Source organism: Oreochromis aureus, linkage group 18 (assembly GCF_013358895.1).
Source record: "Oreochromis aureus strain Israel breed Guangdong linkage group 18, ZZ_aureus, whole genome shotgun sequence".
Taxonomy (NCBI): domain Eukaryota; kingdom Metazoa; phylum Chordata; class Actinopteri; order Cichliformes; family Cichlidae; genus Oreochromis; species Oreochromis aureus.
The window spans coordinates 19,906,980-19,921,848 of NC_052959.1; positions in this window are offsets into that span (position 1 = coordinate 19,906,980).

The window sequence follows — 14,869 nt, forward strand, 5'->3', positions numbered from 1 at the left end:
CTGCAAATCAAGTGAAAACTATTGACTGAAACAAGTTTTCAGGTAAGAAGTTAATGTAGCTGTTGTTAGGGACGCAGATCATCAGAGGTGAATCTTTTGAGAATTCGCTTAGTTGGAATTCCAGTTCCAGGCTGTTTTTTTTAATGGAAAACCCCACAGAGTGAATGTATACTCACTTGCCACTTCATTGGGTATAACATGTTAGTTTCAGGTTGGAACCCCACGCTGCCTTCAGAGCTGCTTTAATTCTTTGTGGTACAGATTCAACAAAAGGCTGAAAATATTCCTCAGAGATTTTGGTCCATCAAAAGATGGTACACCGTGGTCGTAAATGGATGGACATGGTCAGAGACGATACGAAACGATGCTCAGTTGGTACTAAGGTACCCAAAGTGAGTCAAAAAAATATCCCCCACACAGTTACACAACCATTATCAGCCTAAATTGTTGTTCCAAGGCATGATGGCGCCATGCTTTCATGTTGTTTATGCCAAATTCTGACCTTACCAACCAAATGGTGCAGCAAAACATGAGACTCATCAAACCAGGGAATGTTTTTCCAATCTTTTGTTGTCCAATTTTGGTGAGCCCGTGGTAATTATAGCTTCAGTGACCCGTTCTTAGCTGACGGGAGTGGCACACAGTGTGATCTTCAGAGATTCTCCTCTGCATACCTTCATTGTAATAAGTAGTTATTTAAGTTACTATTGCCTTCTAATCAGCTCAAACTATTCTGGCTATTCTCCTCTGACCTCTGACATCAACAAAGCATTTTCACCCCCTAAAACCCCCCAATGAGATTTTTGCAGTTGAACAGGTGTACCTGTGGCTGGTGACTATATATCATAACTTATTAGTTTACTAGGATTGCAAAAAAAAAGTGCTTATTAAACATGGAGTAAGTTAGACATAGAAATTTAGCGTTCATTTAAAGTCATGTTTCTGTCAACCTGGCTCAGGGGGTTGGGAAGCATATCTGCAACCGGAAGGTCGCCGGTTCGATCCCCGGGCTTTCTGTCCTGGTCGTTGTGTCCTGGGGCAAGACACTTTACCCTACCGCCTACTGGTGTTGGCCAGAGGGGCCGATGGCGCAATATGGCAGCCTCGCCTCTGTCAGTCTGCCCCAGGGCAGCTGTGGCTACAACAGTAGCTTGCCTCCACCAGTGTGTGAGAGTGAATGAATAGTGGCATTGTAAAGCGCTTTGGGTGCCTTGAAAAGCGCTATATGAAATCCAATCCATTATTATTATTAACCTAACAAGTGTGAACATCTTTAGTCTTTGCTTTGCTTCGGTTTGTGTCAACTCTTGGGAAAATAGCTTTTTAACAGCTAAATGTTCGACACCAGTTGCTAACTTCATCTGCCATTTGGTGCCAGCCAGGTGGTGTTCAGTGACTTTTAGAAGTACAACAGCTCGGTCTCATTTCCTATGATGAGACAAAAAGGTGTGCTGATTTTATGATGAGCCACTCTGATGGAGATGTAAAGAAATAGCATTAATCCCCACCTCTGCATTGCACTCATCATTTTACATCTTTAAGTTTTAGAAACCTTCATTGGAGACAACTTAAATTCACAGATGACCCACTGTTAGTGGGGCTGAACCAGCCCATGCCTTCAGGCTTCCGACTCAGTGACATCTGGTCTTATCGTCATCAGCATCACATTCGCCCACAATATGTGTTGGTTGCTTTGCGTGCTGATGTCATAATTTTCTTCTTCCATTAGTAGAACCATGGAAATAGATTTTTATGCGTTACTGTAAATCTGAACTAGAAGACATCTCATCTTCCTGGGTGAATGTAAAAATTTGATGTTACTAACCCTCTGGCCAAATTGGAGGGTCACATGTCACTGGTACACATATCAGTGGTATTTGATATTTTAGAGAGGCCATACAAGCCACAGGACTCTGGGCACCTTGCAGTCACATGAGCCTTTAAATACTCTGTATTCCAAAAAAGTCCAGAGTTAAATGTTAGTCCATTTATCAGAAAAGCTTTTCTCTAATTAAGTCATGCAACGGGACAATGATTCCAATGCATAGCGGCAAACATACAAAAGAATGGCTGAAAAGAAAAAATAAACTTGTAAAATGTCCAGCAGTGTTGGACATTTCACAGAAAAGCAGTAATGTAACATGTCACTAATTACACTTCTGTAATTATATCGCAGTTATAATCATATTGTGAATTGTGTTACAAAGGTTCTCAAGTTGTCTTCATGTGGGTGGATAAAATTTAAAAAAACAAATAAAAATACCTTTTTCTTTATGTGCATTTGTGCTACAATAAGCTGATTTCAGTTTATGGAAAATGGTGCAACGTCTATTTTGAGGATCTGCACAGACAGTATGCTCATGCTAAGCTAGCCAAGAGTGATGTTGAAGTTGACTGTATGATGACCCCAGCCCAGCAGCCAGAGCCTGAACCTCAACAGGCAACAGATGTATAAGCAGTCAGGCTGCAGCCTTCATTTCTACCTGTTCGTGTTTCTAAAGTAGAATCACTGTGGCGATCGCTTTAAAGTCTGTTTGTGCTGGTTTTCTTCTTGTCTTTGTGTTGTTGCCTTTCTGTTCATACCTAAGAACAAAAAGAAAAAAACCTGTGTGTCCTCATTAGAATAGGGATTTGTGTTGGTGTGTGGCGGGTGTCGCCTAAGGTTTGTATTGTTAACTGATAATTATGTGACAATGCATTTCAGGTCATTTTACAGCGTTTTTCTCCAAATGAGTAATTAAGTAACATACTGCAATACTTTTAAGAAAAGTAATGAGTAATGTACAAAATATTTCTCTTTTTTTTTCCCAAGTAATGACACCAACACTGAAGTCCAGACGTCAACCTCATTGAAATGCTGTGGTTGGATTTTGAGAGAGCAGTGCATAAACAAATGCTCACAAAGCTGAATAAAGTGAAGCAGAGTTATAAAGAAGAGGAGGCCAAAATCCCCCCACAGTGATCAGAGAGACTGATAAAGCCATACAGAAAACAACCCCTTCAAATTATTGCTACTGAGCTGAGTTTTTCAAAGGGCCGCACAGAAACCTATGAAAATTTTCTTTTTCACATGAATTCATGTGTTTTTACTTAAATATACAAAGAAGAACAAATCAAAGGACATTTCCAAGCTTTTGAAAATTTGATAAGCAGGTTGTAAAGGGTAGAGTGATAGGCTGAGAGGTTTGTTAAGAGTGTAACTAAAAAGTAATCTACTACATCGAGAACTAATCTTTAAGATTTCTTCTCCTTGAACTGTGCAGTAAGAAAAAAGTATGTATAAATGTAAAATTAACTGGGAATTTTTCTTCTCATTTACTGTTCTCAGTAGTATTTGTGACCCAGTAATGTGCTCACAAGTACTCATTAGAATAATGCCTTAATTGTCCAGCTACTAAAATTGCTACCTTTTTTCCAGTATGTTTTGTTATGTTATGTTTCACAATATCTAATTTAAGCAGCTGTAGGAGCTGTTGGCTATTTTACTGATTCAAAGAAACAAAATAATACCGTAGATCATAGGCTGTGTGAAAAGTTATTGTAAAGACTCTCTTTATGGTTGAATTGGGATCTATTTTTACTCTTATATCCTTTCATTTTATCAATTAGGCGTTGTTGCTGATAAGCCGTGGTTCTTAAGGGCACCGTGTGTGAGCTAAAATACATGAACATTTCTAAAAGAACACATTTTCTGTGGGATGGGTGCAAAGTGATAAATAGAATGGTATATAATTGATTAGTATATAAAACGCACATGCACAGTCACACATGCACCAACACAGTGGGACATACTGTGGCGGCTCTGAGTCAGTGAGCACTTGTTAGTGGTCAGGCTCTTTCCCTCCAGTTGGCACAAACCTCCAGTGACTCAGGGAGACTTGTCGACCAAGAGCCAGAGTGAACAGCAGTGTCAAAATTTACCAAAAGCTGTGGGAAGAAGGCACAACTTGTATTAAAAGCTTTTCACAGTATCATGAATCAGAGTCTAAATATTATGTTTTACTTCAAAAAAAAAAAAAAAGAAAGAAAAAGAGAGAAAGAGACAACTTGCATGTGTCCAAAGTTGACTTTAATGAATCTTTACTGGAGCAGTAGATCTCAGCAGCCCACCTCTGCAGCTGTACTGAGAGTTTCCTCTGGCGGTGAGGAGATCTGACAGGTTGTTTTGAGTCTCAGCTTCGGAGTTCATTTACAACCAGTCAGGCAGGAGTCCTCTGGGAATCTGATGATTTTTGACACCCGGACAAGCAGATGTTCAGAGGACATGAATAAAACATACAGCCCATCTGACCACAGATCGGCGGCTTTCCGAGTGTCTAATGAAATATGAGGCGTGATTTCAATTCAACAAGGAAAAAGGAAAAAAAAACTTTGTCAGATAAATGCGATGCCGCATGAAATATGTATGACCTTTAGGTAGCCTGACCTGATTGGCTAAGCAGGGTTCAATTGCGGTTATGACAATCAAAGCCGAGACAGGTTTGTCAAGGAATTTATGTGGTGAATGGGAGGGAAAGTGAATGGACCTCTCATAAGCAGCCAGGAATATAAAGAGAAATATTATGTGACCGCTGACGGCAGAGTGTTTATCAACTGATAAAACACCATGTGTGCTGGGTATCTGTGAGGAGATGCATGTACTTTTCACATGCTGCTCTTTCAGAATTTGGTTGTTTATTTTTCTTTCCACTGAAGGCCAGTAAAAAAAAAGAAAAAAAAAGGCTGGTCTCAACAGTTCAGCACCACGGGGGGGAAAGCAGCGTGCGTTACCACACAACCCACTCAAAGCTGGTCTTTTACTGTATTTAAGATGGAGAAGTAATCACAAATGTCCTGGGTGGGACTGGAGAGCAGGGCTTTTCATTCAAGTGAAAATCAGGGCGTGATTGGCTGCGATTGTTTTCTTTGATTTCTTTACTTCATTCCAGTTAACCAGGAAACAGCTGCATTTAAAGCCTTTTTGATATGTGTTCATGTCCTTGCTCCACTGTCCTTGCAGTATATTTCTTCATTAAAAGCTTAAAAAAAGCTCCTTGTTGAGCTCAGATAGTAACCTTGTGAGAGGTTTTTAAAAGAAGAAACTGAATTTAGATTTAACATGCAAAAGCATTAAGGAAGCTTATAATTCCTAAAAGTGAAAGACAAATAATTTTTTTTTTTTTTAAAGAACAACCTATTCAGAGCTTCAAGCACATTTTGGCTCCTGTGCAGAGAAAAACAAGTCCTGGATCAGAGTTCATAAATATGGAGTAGTATACACACATGTTGGAACTTCTTTCAGCTATAGATATTTTAGCACCTTCTACAGGACAGTTTCTAAACTGTATAAACATTTTACATGTAAATTACCAAGTTTCTTCATGTTTCTATAGAAGCGCATCGGAATTTAAGAGAATTATCTCAAAATTTTGAGTTACAGACTTAAACTTCAGAGAACGTGACTCAAGTTTGAGAACATAATATTGGCATAATAATAACATAATATTGAATTAAATTTTTTTTTTTTATTGGCTGAAGCAAGTTTCCATACGTCTCCCTGTAATCTGAGAAGATCAAAATGTGAAAAATCTCACTGAAATCCAAACTGCCCAGAAGAGAACAAACAGAAACGGGCTGAGTAAATATCTTTACGAGAAATCTCAGAAAACAAATGCATAAACAAAAATCCCCCCCTTCAGTGTTTCCCTAAATTTTAGAGAAAGAAAAAACAATATCTCAGTGATTTGAGAGTCGTTGAAAATCACCTTGTTTCAAACATTAAATCAGACATAAAGTATGTTAGTGGCTTTTGGTGCTGTCAACGGGTCATTGTTGTATTTTTATTTGTGTCAAACCAAGTGATCAAAGAGAGCCTGACGTAAGCCAATAATGAGGCTTTTTGTACACTAATTTAATCAAGGCACTGTACACTTTCCTTTGATACAAAGTTTTCTTAAATATTAAAAGTGCCCCCCAAAAATCTAAGAACACCTTTAATAACAGTGCTGCAAATTGTTTCTTATTTAATAGCATTAATGACTGGGGTACCATTTCTTGTAACTAATTTGCTAATCATGTTTCCTTCTCTGCGGCATCCTCCTGTCCTCCAGCAGCAGCACAAAGCTGCAGCCTGTTAGAGACTCAGTAAGAAGATACTTAGAAAAGTTATATGAATGCTTTGCTTTTTAACATTTTTTTTAGAAGTGCAACATAACTACTTAGTATAGATGACTCACTTGAGATTTAATGGCCTGATAATCAGGTGGAATTGTTATTTCATTCCACTTCACTGTTGGGGGAGGCAATCAGAGATCCAGGGATGAAGTCTGGAAGCTGAGAGGAGCTTTAGTTCAAAACACAGCAGTTCTTGCAGGTATTAAAAATATATTTAAATTTCTCTACAACATATAAGAACAAGCAAGCACAATATAAATCACAGAACATGACATATTATTTCATATCAGCCACACAGACCACCCATATGTACAAGGAAAGCATTGCTTGTTGCTTTAATTCTTTCTGGGAATGTAAGCAATGCAGGACAAAATCTGAGATGTATGTTATCAAGTTAGAAGCTCTTTGGTCTACACAACATAACATCAGTTATCTTCTTCTCTGTCATTCCTGAGCTGCGACATCTGATTTCCGAGGTAACTGGAGTGCAGCATTATATGCACTGACCCTTTTAAATAAACATAAACATGTAAGGAAGACAGTAGAGGAACAAGAAAAAAATATTTGAAAATGAAAAAAATGAACTTTAATGTAGTTTGTCAAAAGTGCATTCAGGTTTTTTATTGTTATGTTCATTTGCAAATTATTTAAGTTATTTATAAATCAGAATAAAACAGTGTATTCTTTACTCCACTAAAGGTGGTTTTTTACTTAAGAGCCTAAATGGTTTTAAGTAACAGATACTTGAGTTCTTCCTTCCCACTGTCGCCAAGTTCTTGCTCTTAGGGTATCATCCTATTGTTGGAGTTTCCCTCTGATATTTTGTAAGATTTACCTTACAGTATAAAGCACCTTAAGGCAACTCTTGTTGTGAATTGGCGCTATGTAAATAAATGTGACTGAATTTAAATGAAGTTATGTGGTGCCACTTTTAATAAATACCTGTGCCTATGGCACCTCTGATATCTGTATTGTGCACATGAATCTGAAAATCATATTCAGTGTTTTCTATTATATCTATTCTTTTATATTTGATTACACTGTATTTGATCAAATTAATTATATTGTGTATTATATATATTTTATGAACAACAGCTAACTTCCATGAGAAGTTACACAGAAGTTGCACACACTTGTGTGCTCACGATAAACTTAATGCATTGCAACCTGAAAAACAGATTTACAACAAAGGATTATGACTAAACCTAATCCCCCATGCAAAAAAAAAAGAAAAAAAAAAAGGTAGATTGATTTTCATCGAGATGTCAATCGATGCTCTGTTTTGCTGAAGGCATCAGAGGGCGGAGTGTCACATTTTCTGCCGATGAGATTGAGCGGCAGCGAGGGGCTTAGTGGCAAATACAATCGAGGAGTGTAAACATACCGAGGGCTACAAGAGGCCGATCAATGGCTCCAGTCTGGGATTGATTAATTACCCCAAGAAAGAGACTGAGGTGTGAGGGCACCAGAGAAACCTGATCAGAACAAGATTTATCACCCAATCTCGGTATCATCACTCCACCCCTCTTACTGTTTTCTCTTTTCATACTTTTCCCAATCTGGCCTTCTTAATTTACAGAGCTGAGTGTGTTTCGTAAAAGTCTGAATGGCTCTTTAATATTTTTGACCCCATTTACAACACGTTAAAAAAAATCAGTTAGAGTAAGGTTATAAAATGATAGATCTAAAGATATAAAACTGTTCTGAGATATTTTACAATGAACTTGCAATGGATGATCATGAATGGAGAGACCTTCTGATAACATCCAGAATAGTCAATGTTGTTATCAAAAATTCTACTTAAATCCTAATATCCTACTTACACCTTCATTTGGGTGCAAGATTAAAAGAAAACATCAAAATACACTTCTGGGAAATCTGACAGGTACACCATGATATGGTGACCTACTGAAGTTCACACTGAACATCAGAATCATGAAGAAAGGTGATTTAAGTGTCTTTGATAATGGCATCTTTGTTCGTACCAGACAGGCTGGTCTGAGCATTTCATAACCTGCTGATCTGCTGGGATTTTCACACATGACTATCTCTAGGGTTTACAGCGAATGGTCTGCAAAAGAGGAAACATCCCATGAGCAGCAGTTTATGGAGTGAAAAATGCCTTGTTGATGCCAGAGTTCAGAGGAGAATGGCCAGACTGCTTCGAGCAGCAACACTAACTCAAATAACCCGTCAGCTCTGCTTCAGCCAAAGTATGCAGAAGAGCATCCCGAGTGCACAAAAAGCCAAACATTGAAGCAGATGGGCTACAGCAGCAGAAGACCACACTTTTGTCAGCACGGGCTTGGCAAAATGACAAAAAAGCCCCAGCCTACCTCAGTATTATCGCTGACCACGTCCATGCCCTTATGAGCACCCTGTATTCATCTCAAACTGGTTTCTTGAACATGACAATGAGTTGCCTATATTCAGATGACCTCTACAGTCTCCAGATCTCAACCCAATAGAGCACCTTTAGGATGTGGTGTGTGATGCTGTCAAGTCAATATCAACCAGAATCACAGAGGAATGTTTCCATCACCTTGCTGAATCTGTGCCATGAATAAATAAGGCAGTTCTGTAGTACTGTTACAGTTTTTGAGTTCATGGTGACTCTGGCAGGGGGAAAGTGGCTCTTATATGAAAATGAAAGAACGTCTCTTTTTTTCAGCTGGACTAAAATTATGCTCACAGTCAGAAAACTAAGAAAGAAAACGGCAACGGAGCACCTGAATGTGGAAGCAGAAAATCTCCTTTCCTGATTACACCACACCTACTTGTAAGTCATTATGTTCAAAACAGTGATTGTAACAGCTAAGTTTAAGTTTAAACTTAAGTAGCAGCCACATACGTCTTCAAGGAAACAATGCAGTGGTTGATTGGGGATGAGGAGTGTTTGTTTCACTCATTTCCACCTCCCACAATGCATCGGTTTAATTTTCAGAACATTTTACTTTGAGTATGATGACAGCATAGGACAATAAAAGAACTGGACCAGAATAACTTTGTATTTTGGAGTATTTTACCTTCTTTGTTGACTTGTGACATAAACATCAAAATCTGTAAGGCTCCACAAAATAAGTGTGACTGCATAAAAAGAAATATAAGAATTCATATAGCTTACTTATCGTACCTGTCGCGGTCAAGCATCCATTTTTTTTTTTTTACCTCTGGAAATTAACAATAATAAATTTTATCCAAGTTATTTAAGGGTTTTCTAATAAGAAGACAAAAATTATAAGCAGCTCCTTTGCATTTGTACCAAACAGCTAAAGTCAGCAGCTACGCTATAGCCTGTAGCAGCTAAAGTGTGATTAATACCCACATACTGCATATAAAAACTGGACCTTTCCACAATGATATTAACTACTGATTTGTTAAGCTTTGTTTTGAAGCATAGATTTTAGCCTTATGAATTACTATCTTGTTTTTGTTGATTTTTTTAGACTCAGAATTGACCATATTTGTAGGAGGGCTGCCATCTAATGCTAACATACTTTGTTGGCTCTATGCTCATTCGGGTCTATGCTCCTTACCAAGGAGCATAGACTGTATGGGTGCACCACATAAAGATACCTACTAGTGCTAAGTAACATACAAATGATGAACTTACTTCAAAAACTTTTAAAAATATTCAGACAGGTGAGTTTTATAATAGTAATCAGTGCTGCTGCAGTTATAAAGAAAGTGGGGATCCATAGCTACAGAGGCCAAAACACTTTAGAGGCACCATCAGGTAGGTACTAGTGGAACTGCAGTTTTTGACATTTTCATTCCCTCAAGCTCAGATTTGTAATTAAGACGTTAGGTGGATGGATATTAGGGAAACTAATATTTGAAAATGTTTTGCATCTGTCTTGAAAAGTATTGCCTAAATGTTTCTGGTGCTCACAACAAATAGAAGGATTCATGTTTCCACAGAACTTTTCCAATTAAAGTGAAACTGTTCTTTTAAATTGCTGTTCCTTTATCATTAATATTATTGTTACTGAGTTATTAGTTATTATTAATCTCTGACTCTCCTCCAATCCATATCTTTTTTCCTGTCTTCCTTCCCTCACCAGAGAGTTCTTCCTGTGGGAAGGGAGTTTTTCCTTCCCACTGTTGCCAATTGCTTGCTTAAGCCGGTTGCTGGATTGTTTTTTCTCTCTATTATTTTAGGGTCTTCACCATGCAGTTTATACCTCCTTGAGGCAACAGTTGTTGTGATTTGACACTATACAAATAAAATGGAATTGTAAATTAAAAGTATCTTGTGTAAACGTACGAGATCACAAAGATATAACCAGCATTATGTTTTCATCCAGTTGAGGACATCAGCATTTACTTGGGCAAAGATAGATTCTGTCTTTGCTCAACATTGATGCCTTTCTTTCTGTCTCATCATATCTTTTGAGATCATGATGTGGCCCTCAGAACCTCTGTAGGGTAATGCAATGTAAACATGTTTATTTGTGCTCTAAGTTTTGGCATTTTTTCCCTGGCAGTTTGTGGAAATTTCTTGGAGTCAGCTTTAAGTGGACATTTAAAGAACTGCAGTTCTGTCACATCCATAATAGATTTTTTTTTTTTTTTTTTAGCTTGGACAGTTTCACTAAGGTATCATAATATAAATAATAATAAGCTTAATCCAATTAAAATAAAATAAGACAATAGCTGACTGCAACCCTTTCTCAGTTAAAACTCACATTTAAATCTTGTTTTGTTGTTTTTTTCCCAATAATTAAATGAACTAATTACAAATTAAGATACTTTCCATATGAGGTTCATATGAGATTTTATGTTGAGTCACTTTTCACAGCATTAATATTTTGACCAGACTGGTTATCATCAGTTTACACGAATACAGTATAATGAAGAAAATATCACTGTCTGTCCACAAACACAGCTGAGGCTCAGTAAGATCTTCCAGTCAGTCAAATAAATCTAGTATAAGACTGTACACAGTGAATAAAGACTGGTCGTTGTCAAAACCAGGACAGCCACATGACAGCCCTGATGTCTGATGCATGACTGTCCCTCTGTCGCCCTACATCCTCACCCGAACTAATGATGACCTTTGATTCCCAAAAGATGTCAGGAGACGGGAGAAAAACTGCAAACGCACCCAATTAATTTTGGGTGAAGAGGACTGGAACGTGTGAGTGCGTCAAGCAGCTGGAGTGAATAGTGAAGGGCTCCAGGAAAAGACAAAGCTCAGTATAATTAGGATTCAGGAGGCCCTTTGTCAAAGATAATTAAAGCTGACAGCCACTGTGGAGCAGAAGGGAAGAGAGCAGAAAACCCCTTCAAACTACAAGCTTCACTTTTAACACACACTCTACATGGTCTTTCACTCTTTCTGCCTCTCATACACACTTTGACACACACAAACCTGTATCACCATCCATCACCCCAACTTGCTCCGAAACTGCATGCTAGGCAATAAAATAGATGAAAGATTAAATAAGACAGTAAAAGTAGTTGTGGTATCTGCATGTACGTCCTCTTGAGCCAGAAACATCTGAACAACGTGATTAGAGGAGACAGCTTCAGGAGTGAGCAGACAGCTCACACTTCACCATCTCGACTTCAATCTTTATTGCTGAAATGGAATATTTCTACATTGCTTGTCTATTTAACTGTTCAGTTTTATTATTACAAGGACATCTTTCTATATTGCACTGGTTTGATTAAAGCTGCCACTCTGGCTATTGTGGCAAATTGAATACTTCTGTATTTCAAAGCTGCTCTGCTCAATATTTTTATATGAGCAATGGATCAAAATGACAGAAAGAGGTAGTTTGCACTGCTCTGTTTACTCCCTTGCACTACCTTGCGGTCACTCTATATGGAGCCTGTTCAGAATCCTACCTAATGCCACGGGGGAAATTTAGTAGCTAAGGATTAGAGAGACAAACTCCCTCTAATCATACTGAAATGAAACGTTTTCTCACTTTCAACCTATTGAGCATGGCATCTAGGCATCCTGCAATATCGCTTTAATCATAGTTTCTCTCCATTGGTTTTCTTTTTATGCTAGAGATTATTTTAATATTTTAGAGATGCTGTTCATCTTCAAGTGGAGCCTTTAAAAGTGCTACAAAGTCAAGACTGGCAAAAAACTGTTTTTTAGTGTCAGAGAAAACTGACACTACTTTTGCTCTAGGCTCAAAATGTGTGTATCAGCTGGCTTCACGGATACATAAAGAAGGGTATCAAGGGACGCATGTTTAATGTAAACAGAATTGGCCCTAGCACAGAACCCTGTGGAACTCCGTAATTAACCATTGTGTGTGGGCTCTCTCTCGGTACTCTGGATCCCCAAAGATATTCACGTTAGACTAATTCTTAATTGAGCATAAGTGTGATTTTGAGTGTGAATTGTCATCGTTTCTCTGGAATAGACTGATGACCTGTCCAGGGTGTGACTTGTGATAAGTATTAAACGAAGTGGTTGGAAGGACGTATTACGATTTATTATTTTCTTCCCAAAAATCTCTCCACATTTAAGTTCATGAGAGGACTATAGTGGAAGAAGCTGACAATTAAAAAGAAAAATCTGGCTTCTTTCAAACAATGTCTTCATCAAAGCCAACAGACATACACTTTTTAATCTGTAGGCATCTGAATGAGAGGAGTGACATCTAACTTCCCTACAGAAACTTATTATATTTTGTTCAAGGATTTCTGAAGTAAAACAGAAATTAACACATTTTTAAAACCACTAACACAAAACAAGCAAACAAAAAAAGATCTGTAGAGCAGCTCATCGAGACGTTCATGGTTTTTAAACCACGTCAGTACGACTTGTGGTTCTGACTCTATCAGCCGTTTCTCGTGGGTAGTGCTGAGCAAAACTTCACATAGATTTCACTGTCGGTCACATGGAATGGCATCGCCATGGTAACTTTGACTGGTTCACTGACACAGTGTCACTAACTGACAGTTGATTCATTTGAATATTGCTGTCTGATTGGTTTGTTTGACTCCAATCTCTCTCCGTGTGGTTTGACCTGTCATGCGCGTTCACATAAAATACTTTTTTCTCTCAGAGAAAATGATTATTCTGCCCTGCTTGAAATGAACGGTACACACTTTAGGTTTACACTGTTTAAACCTACTGATCCATCTGTCTCTGAGTATTGCAGGGAGAGCAGCTCCCAGGTCTTCTTGAAATAAAGATGGAAAAAAAAATGCTGCTGCTTGTGTTTCACATATCAGGACAAAAGGAATCCATTGAAATGACGCAGGGTCACAGCTGAAGATAACTCCACTGTCACAGATGTGCTAAGAAAAATCTTAAACAGCATAACAAAAGTTGACCTGTGACCTGCTGCTACCAGGTCATTCTTCTTCTTCTTCTCCATTCTCTTGCATGTTTCAGTCCTTTCCTTTTTGAAGATTCGGCCTCCTTGTTGTGTGTTTATTGGGGTTTAATACAACATAAAGTTGCGATCAAAAGTTTAACACCACTTGAAAAATGGCAAAAAATCATATTTTGCATGGTTGGACCTTAACAAATTAAGGCTGTCACTGGCGCCGACTGCAGCCCCATAAACATCAGACAGCATCTGAGACTGAAGAGTTTCAAAAACAAAAAATGCCTTCAAAGTTCTCGTCTGGGGAACAGGGGAACATTGGAGCTTCAGGAGCTTCTGGCCATGTCCAGATGCTGCATAGAGCATCCCTCATGACTGAGGCCCTCGCCTGTGTGGTAATGACTGGGTTTTTCAACAGGACAACGCTACAGTACACAATGCCCTCAGGGAGAATAACATCACGCTTTTAGACCATCCTGCGTGTTCCCCTGATCTGAATCTAACTGAGAACTTTTCAGGATGGATGACAAGGGAAGTTTACAAAAATGGACAACAATTACAGACAGTATATGCCCTCCGTGTGACCATCTTCACAACTTGGAGAAATGTTCCCACTCACCTCATGCAAATGCTTGCATCAAGCATGCCGCAACAAATTTTTGAAGTGATCAACAATAATGGTAGAGCTACTCATTACTGAGTTCATGTTTGGAACTTTGATTTCTGTTTTGGGGGGGTTTATGAGTTTTTTTTCAGAGGTGTTTTGATCAGCTGTAAAACAGCCTGTTTCAGTTTAAGCGTTGTTTTCAATAAATTGCATGTTCAAAAAAATGTTTTGTCCCACTCCCATTTCTTCTTGCTGCATGTTGAAGCTCACCTTGGAACCTTATTAAGATCCAACCATGCAAAATATGATTTTTTGCCATTTTTCAAGTGGTCTTAAACTTTTGATATGGACTGTATTATGAAGTTGAAGTAGTTAGGATAAGATTCCTCTCAGAATTCTTTTGTCCTATGGTTTGATCAAGTGACAGTGACATCACATGACCTTCTGACATCATACCTTTGAAAATGGCATGTCAGATCAGCTGTTCTGCTGTCAGTACACTTATCTGTGTTTGTGATTGGTCAGATGCTGCCAAAGGCTTTTTTGTGAATGTACGTGTAAATTTGGAGTTAACTCAGCGAGTTAATATTCAGCTTAAACTTTGTCCATAGTACAGTATAGTATGTGTTGTATTTTCAAAATAAAATCCCTCAGTTTCTTCTTGGGAGGCCAGTATATTTTAAAATTTGTACAAAAGGAATATTCAAAAGTGCTATCAGTTACACACACAGTTATTTATTTATGGCAACAGTATGCAATTTTCAAAATGAAAGCCCCAAGACAGTTATAGGAACTGAACATGATTCTT